The sequence below is a fragment of the Corylus avellana genome, chromosome ca9 (genome assembly GCF_901000735.1).
Source record: "Corylus avellana chromosome ca9, CavTom2PMs-1.0".
Taxonomy (NCBI): Eukaryota; Viridiplantae; Streptophyta; class Magnoliopsida; order Fagales; family Betulaceae; genus Corylus; species Corylus avellana.
In genome coordinates this window covers 16,424,632-16,432,033 of record NC_081549.1, presented here as the reverse complement: position 1 = coordinate 16,432,033, position 7,402 = coordinate 16,424,632, and positions in this window count along the sequence as shown.

Here is a 7,402-nt window from a genome sequence, read left to right as displayed (position 1 = left end):
TTTCTGTAATTTAGCTTCTATTTTAATAGGGCTGTTAGGTGTCCCAAGGATTCTTCCCAAAATCCTTTCCAAATGATGTGGAAGCACTATTTTGTGTGGGAGTGGAAGACAAAAGAAAGAGAATGAAAATTTTTTAAGGAAAAAAAATGCTTGTCACATCATTTGGGAAGCATTTTGAGAAGAATCACTTAGGATGTCTAGCATTATCCCTATTTTAATTAAATATTTGCGTGTTAGATCTCACTTATTATTGGTGTTTTTAAATCGGATAGATAACATGCAGCTTTTGCTCTTTGGGCCTTTCAAGTTAGACCAACAATAGAAAAGGGCCTAATAATTTTATGACAAGCCTAAGTCCAATGCTTTTGTTTACTAGTGGGCCTACGGAATGCTAATCAAACTAGCTCCAAAAGCCATAAAAACCTGCCCATTGTAGGCCCAAAGCGAAGTCTATTTTAACAAAGAGAAATGATGCACACAATTCCACTCCCATATATACTCTCTGACGTGATAGTGACTTTCGCCATTAGATTATGGATGATTTTCTCTTTAAGAAAAATGCTATACATACTCCACTCTCATACTTTCGAGCGCACATTTATTGACGTGACAAAGCTTATTATTATTATTATTATTATTATTTTCATTGGATACAAAATGGTTAAAATGATTGCCACGTCAAGGAGTGAATTTGGGAGCGTAGCATTTCTCTGTAACAAAATTCGATGCCCTCTCGGGTCACTCATGGCACAGCCGCAATGCCCAACAAGGAGGTTTTCCACCCAAAAAAAAAAAAACGAAAAACATTATCCGGCCAATAAAAATAAGTGTGTGTTTGACATTGCGATTTCATAAACAAAAAGTATGATTTTAAACCAAATCGCAGAAAATGCATTGTTTGGGATTGCATTTTTAAAAAATAGTGATTTTAAAACGTAAACAATCTGTGTTTTCAAATCGCATGTAAGGAAGTGTTTTTTGAAATTGCGATTTTAAATGTTGAATTGCGATTTTAAAGATTAAATTGCAATTTTGCTAAATGTTTAACTGTATTTTTTTTTAAAAAATCGCAAACCCAAACGAACTTTAAGAGAAATGCTTTATACCACACAACTATCTTACTATGTTAATGTGATATTACTAATTCATCATTGATTTATTATTATTATTATTATTATTTTTAATCAAGGCTGATCTAAGGATGAAGTGAAAATGTCACATTATTATTCTAAAAATAAAAAGTATTATTCTAAAACTGATGAAATAAAAGTAAACTAATTAACCGACACTCATGATCCTTTACAGATTAGACGATCGAGAGCTTAGAAAACTAGGAAAGTTGAGGTCCATTAAATCATAGCAAATGATGAGGACGATTATGATATTATTTATTTTTTTTTTTTTTATATAGATATTATTTAAATTTTGATGATAGATCAGGAAAGATGGAGACGTATCATATAAAAGATATTCTAGGTGTTGGGAGTGTTCATGTTTCAATGTGAACATTTTGGTCCCACATATGGTACGACGTAGTCTACTACTCACAAGAGTTGGGTGATTCATATAACAAAACTATATATATATATATAAAACTTATATTTTTGGGTTAAAATAATGTTCAATTATTATTATTATTATTATTATTATTATTAAATTAGGAGAAAAAATCCTTAATTATTAGAAGAATCTCCTTAGTGCAAGATTGTGTTTATTTCATTGTAGACATTAATGGGACAAAATATGATTATGCCATGGGTGTGAGGTAGTGTTGTTAAGTCGGGATAAAATTAAAAAAATTTATTGAAAGAGGTAAAAGCATGAATGATAGGCCAAGTCTAATTTTTATAGAAGACTAAACTCAAATTTTAGAATAAATATGTGCACACACATGCGTGTGTGTGTGTGTGTGTGTGTGTGTGTGTGTGTGTATTCAAGATTGGGAGAGGGAGGAGGGGTACATGAGCGGAACTACTTAGTAGTTAGGAAATCTTTGACAACCCTAAAAAGTTTTAATTTTCTTATTAAAATATTATTATTTTTAGGAATAAATGCAAAATTAATCATTGTGGTTGACCTAAATTACAAATAACTCTGTATGATATAAAAAATAATTTATAGGTCTATTTAGTTGGCTTAAATTACAAATCACTCCATGTGGTATAAAAAATAATTTATAGGTCCTCAGGGTATGCCAAAATAACAGTTTATTTCCTAAAATCAATTTTTGTTTAAGGAACTTAACATAATCCGTTATTTTGTCACGTTATACATACTACTACAATAAATTAACCTAATCTCTTCTATTATTGAAATTTTACTCCATGCATAACCCTTTCTCATTTTCATATTCATCACCATGATTTGGGAGCATTTTGCTAGAATTTGACAATCATATTTTGTGAAGTGGCTGAGGAATATGAAGATGAGGGAGAGTTATACACATAGTAAAATTTTTGGGAAATAAGAGATTAGGTTAATTTATTATAGCAGTATGACATGGAGTGAGGGCTAATGTATAATCTTAGCTGACAAAGTGACATATTTTGTCAAGTTCCGTAACCAAAATTAATTTCAGGGAGTAAACTGTTATTTTGGCATACATTGAGGACCTACAGATAATATTATTTATTTTATATCACAAGGAGTGATTTGTAATTTAGGCCAATTATAGAGACCTATAAATTATTTTTTATACCACATGAAGTGATTTGTAATATAGGTCAACCATAAGGACTAATTTTGCATTTATCCCTTATTTTTACCATGGCCTCACCAATGCTTTTTTTACCCCTTAAATGTCTAGATCATTTAGCTTTTTAAGGTTCTACATGCCTATAGCAAATTAGAAAGTACTTGTATTAAAAATGAAAATTCTTTTTAAGAATGATTTTATACACATGTAACTTTTAAATATAGTTATAAATTCAAATTAAGACTTGTTTGCTTCTATTTTACATAAAAGCGCACATGCGCGCACACACTCGTCAAAAAATTATATATATTTATGTATTTATTTGTTCAAACCGTACATAAAGGGGACATGCCTCTAAGATGGGCGGCAATTGCGGTAGAAGTATATTTTAAGTATTGATAAGTTATGTCACTAAGAAGTAACTCAATTGGCTATGAACTACGCCTTATAAAGTAGAAGTTACTAGTTCGAATCCTCATTCCCTGTGTGAACATGTAAAAAATAAAAAATAAAAAAAAAAGTATCGATAAGTTATGGATTTGTGGTATGAGAATTATGATGGTAGATATTTGTGTGGTCAAGATTGTATAATAAAGTTGTCTTAAGATGCTTTTTTAAGTACTTGTGCATGTGGTGGTGAATAGTGATGCTTAATTTTGTCACCAATGGTGACAAGTTTTAACGTGTGGGTTCCGTCAACAGTGACCGTAACGGAAGTTAGACTTTTGAAAAAAAATGTAATGAAAGGACTTATGACATCTTTTTGATTGAGAGAATAAAAATTCAAACAAAAAAAAAAGTTGAAGGAGTTTTTATTTTCATGCGTTAGACTCAAAGATTTATTATATATTTATCCTTTTTGTAATTTAGCTTCTATTTTAATTAAATATTTGCGTGTTAGATGTCATTTATTATTTGTGTGTGTGTTTTTTGTTTTTTTGGGGGGGGGGTTGGGGAAATATGAAAATTCCTAATTTTGGGCTTAGAAATTGAGCTTAACATGCAGCTTTTGCTCTTTGGGCCTTTCAAGTGAGAACAACAATAGAAAAGGGCCTAATAATTTACGACAAGCCTGACTCCAATACTTTTGTTTACTAGTGGGCCTACTGAATGCTATTCCATAAGTCACAAAAACCAGCCCATTGCAACTCCGTTTTAACAAACAGAAATGCTACACACAATTCTACTCTCAAATTCACACTCTCTGACATGTCACTGATTTTCACTATTAGATTTTGGTTTTTGGATGATTTTCTCTGGAAGAGAAATGCTACACATATACTCTACTCTTATACTCTCAAGTACACACTTATTGACGTGACATTTATTTATTTTTTTCATTGGATCAAAAATGGTGAAAATCATTGCAGATTAATGAGTGAATTTTGGAGTGTCTAGCATTTCTCTTTAACAAAATTTGATGCCCTCTCAGGTCATTCATGTCCACAATGCCCAACAAGGAGGTTTTCCACAAAAAAAGAAAAAAAAAGAAAAAAAAAGCACATTATCCTGTCAATAAAAATAACAAAAATGTTATATACCATACCACTATCTCGTTATGATGATTTGATATTGCTAATTCATCATTGATTTTCTTTTTCTTTTATCAAGGTTGATCTAAGAGTGAAGTGACAATGCCACATTATTATTCTAAAAATACAAAATAGGAGAAACTTCACGAATCCTCCATGAAATTTTACGTGTTTTGAAAGTATCTTCCGAAGTTCAAAAACTTTCAATTTCTTTCAATTAAAGTTAACAGAAAATCCTAACATAAACTTTGGGAGTAATATTAAAACGAGTGAAAATTCAAAATGATCTTTTAATAAAAGTTCAGAAGGATTTTGTAAAGTTTTTTCTAAAATATATTATCCTAAAACGAAATAAAATTAAACCAATTAACCGACAATGATGAGCCTTTACAGATTAGACGATAGAGACCTAAGAAAACTAGGAAAGTTGAGGTCCATTAAATCATAGGAAATGATGAGGAGGATGATGATAATATTTAAATTTTGATGATAGATCAGGAAAGATAGAGACGTATCATATAAAAGATATTCTAGGTGTTGGGAGTGTTCATGTTTCAATGTGAACATTTTGGTCCCACATATGGTACGACGTAGTCTACTATTCACAAGAGTTGGGTGATTCATATAACAAAACCATATATATAAACTTATATTTTTGGGTTAAAATAGTGTTCAAAAAATCAAAATTATTATTATTATTATTATTATTAAAATAAAAAAAATAAAAAATAAAAAACTAAATTATTAGAGGAATCTCCTTAGTGCAAGATTGTGTTTTATTTCAACGTAGACATTAATGGGACAAAATATGATTTTGCCTTGGGTGTGAGGCGGTGTTTTTTTGTTTTTTATTTTTTTTTTGCATTCCACACAACGGCACAACGGGAGGGAAAGGAAAATGGGGATTTCAAGTGATCTTTGCTGTATAAAGTGTGATCTTCAGTCGATTGAGCGACCCATTGAGAACCTGAGGTGGTGTTGTTTAAGTAAAGACTAAATTAAAAAAATTTTAGGAGAAGCTTCACTTTAAACTCTTGAACTACCACCCCTTTTGACATGTCCCCCCTTCAAACTTTAAAACCTCTCATTTTAGACCCCTGAACTTTCAATTTCTATCATTTTGAACTATTCCCTTAACTTTTGCCGTTAAAACTCTTAAAAAGACAAAATTACCCTTCAAGTTTCTTTTTATTAAAAAAGAAAAAATTGAAAAATAAATAAATAAGTCACATGGGGGCCCAACCGTGGGTCACCTTGTGATCTTTTTTAATAATTTTTTTTTTTAATTTTTAATTTGAAATTGATGATAAATTTGAAATTTTATAAAAAGTCAGGGGTTTAAATATTATTGTCTAACTTTTAATGTTTAAAATCTAATGGATGAGTTCAAAATAATAGAGATTGAAAGTTCAGGGGTCCAAAGTGAAAGGTTTTGAAGTTTGAGGGGGGCATGTTAAAATGGGCGGTAGTTTAAGAATCAAAAGTGAAGTTTTCCCAAATTTTTATTAGAAGGTGTAAAAGCATAAATAAGAGGTTAAGTCTAATATTGATAGAGGGAAAAAACTAAACTTTTAGAATAAACGTGTGTTCAACACAAATATTAGAACGTGTGTGTGTATATATATATATATGTATATATTCAAGACCGGGAGAGGGAGGAGGGGGACGGTAGCTAAACTACTTAGTAGTTAGGAGATCTTTGACAACCCTAAAAAATTTTAAAACTTTTATAAAAATATTAAGGGAAACTTTAGTTTGGCCCCCTGAACTTCTAGCCAATTTGACAAAACCCTCCTCAACTTTCAAATCTCTCACTTTGGACCCATGAACTTTGATTTGCTCTCACTTTGGACTCATCTGTTAGTTTTCAACGTTAAACTCAAACTATTTGACTTTTTATGCCCATTATACCTTCACGTTAAAACTACACAGTTTTGTGCCCCAAACTTCAGCACCCACCCAGCCCAAAACGACACCGTTTTGGGCATTAAATTATTATTTTTTTAAAAAAAAAAAATTAAGAAAAATCGAGGTGGCTCCATGGCCAGTCTGGGGGTGGTCGAACCATCCCCATGGCCAAGGGGGTGGTCCAGCCACCCTTAAAAGGCCAAAAAAAAAAAAACAAAAAACAAAAAGAAATGGTTTAGGATACGGTTGTTTTTTGGGCTTCCCACCACCGGAAGGGGTCAGGGTGTTTCAAGCACCCCACGGGCCAGCTTGAGGGGTGGTCGAACTACCATAGCCGGGGTGGTCCAACTCTTCAAAGGACAAAGAAAAAAAGAATCGGCTTTGGGGCTTTTGGTGGTGGCTCTGACCATCTTCATCCATTACTTGGGGCTGCTTCTGGCCACCCCCTGACAGGCCATCGGTGTGGCTTCCTTAAACTTCACCCTTAGCTCTCATATCCTACTTAACTCTAAAAAGCCTAAGCCCAAAGTTATCCTAAACCCATTTTGCCTTTTATATGGGCCTGACCACCCCAAAAGCCTAAACCCATTTCTTTCTTTTGGTCTTTAGTGGTCAGAGGCTTACATGGGTGGTCTGACTAAATTCCTTTATCGGCTTGCTGGGTGTGGCTCTAGCCACCATTTTTCTTAGTTTTTTATTTTTAATTTTTTAAAATTTTTTTTAATATTTTTCCCTTTTTATTAAAGAAAAGAAAAACAATTTTAATGCCCAAAGTGTTTTTTTTTTTTTAATATTTTGCAATGCCATCCCTGGCCACCCTTCAATTTTTTTTTTTTTTAAATTTAATTTTTTCAATTAAATTAATAAAAAAAATAATATTTTAATCAGGTAAAACGGTGCGTTTTGAGTGGCCCTAACGGCTGTTAAAAAATTTTGTTGGCAGAGATTTTATTGTCATTTCAATTAACATAGGGAGTAAATTTTCGAAAAAAAAAACTTAGAGAGTTTTAAATTTTGGAGGGTTGACTCAGGAACTTATTATACATTTTCCAAAAAATATAAAAAAACTGTCCAAACTACCAGCTGTTTGCAATATAGCACCACAATGTTCAAAAGACATTAAAGTAGCCCCAAACTACCAAAATGTATTAAAAATACCACTTATTTTTTTTATTCCTATAATACCCCTATTCTTTTAACAAATAAAATAATAAAATAATTGTAAAAAAAAAACCCCAAACAATTTTTAAAAATAAAAAATAAAAAA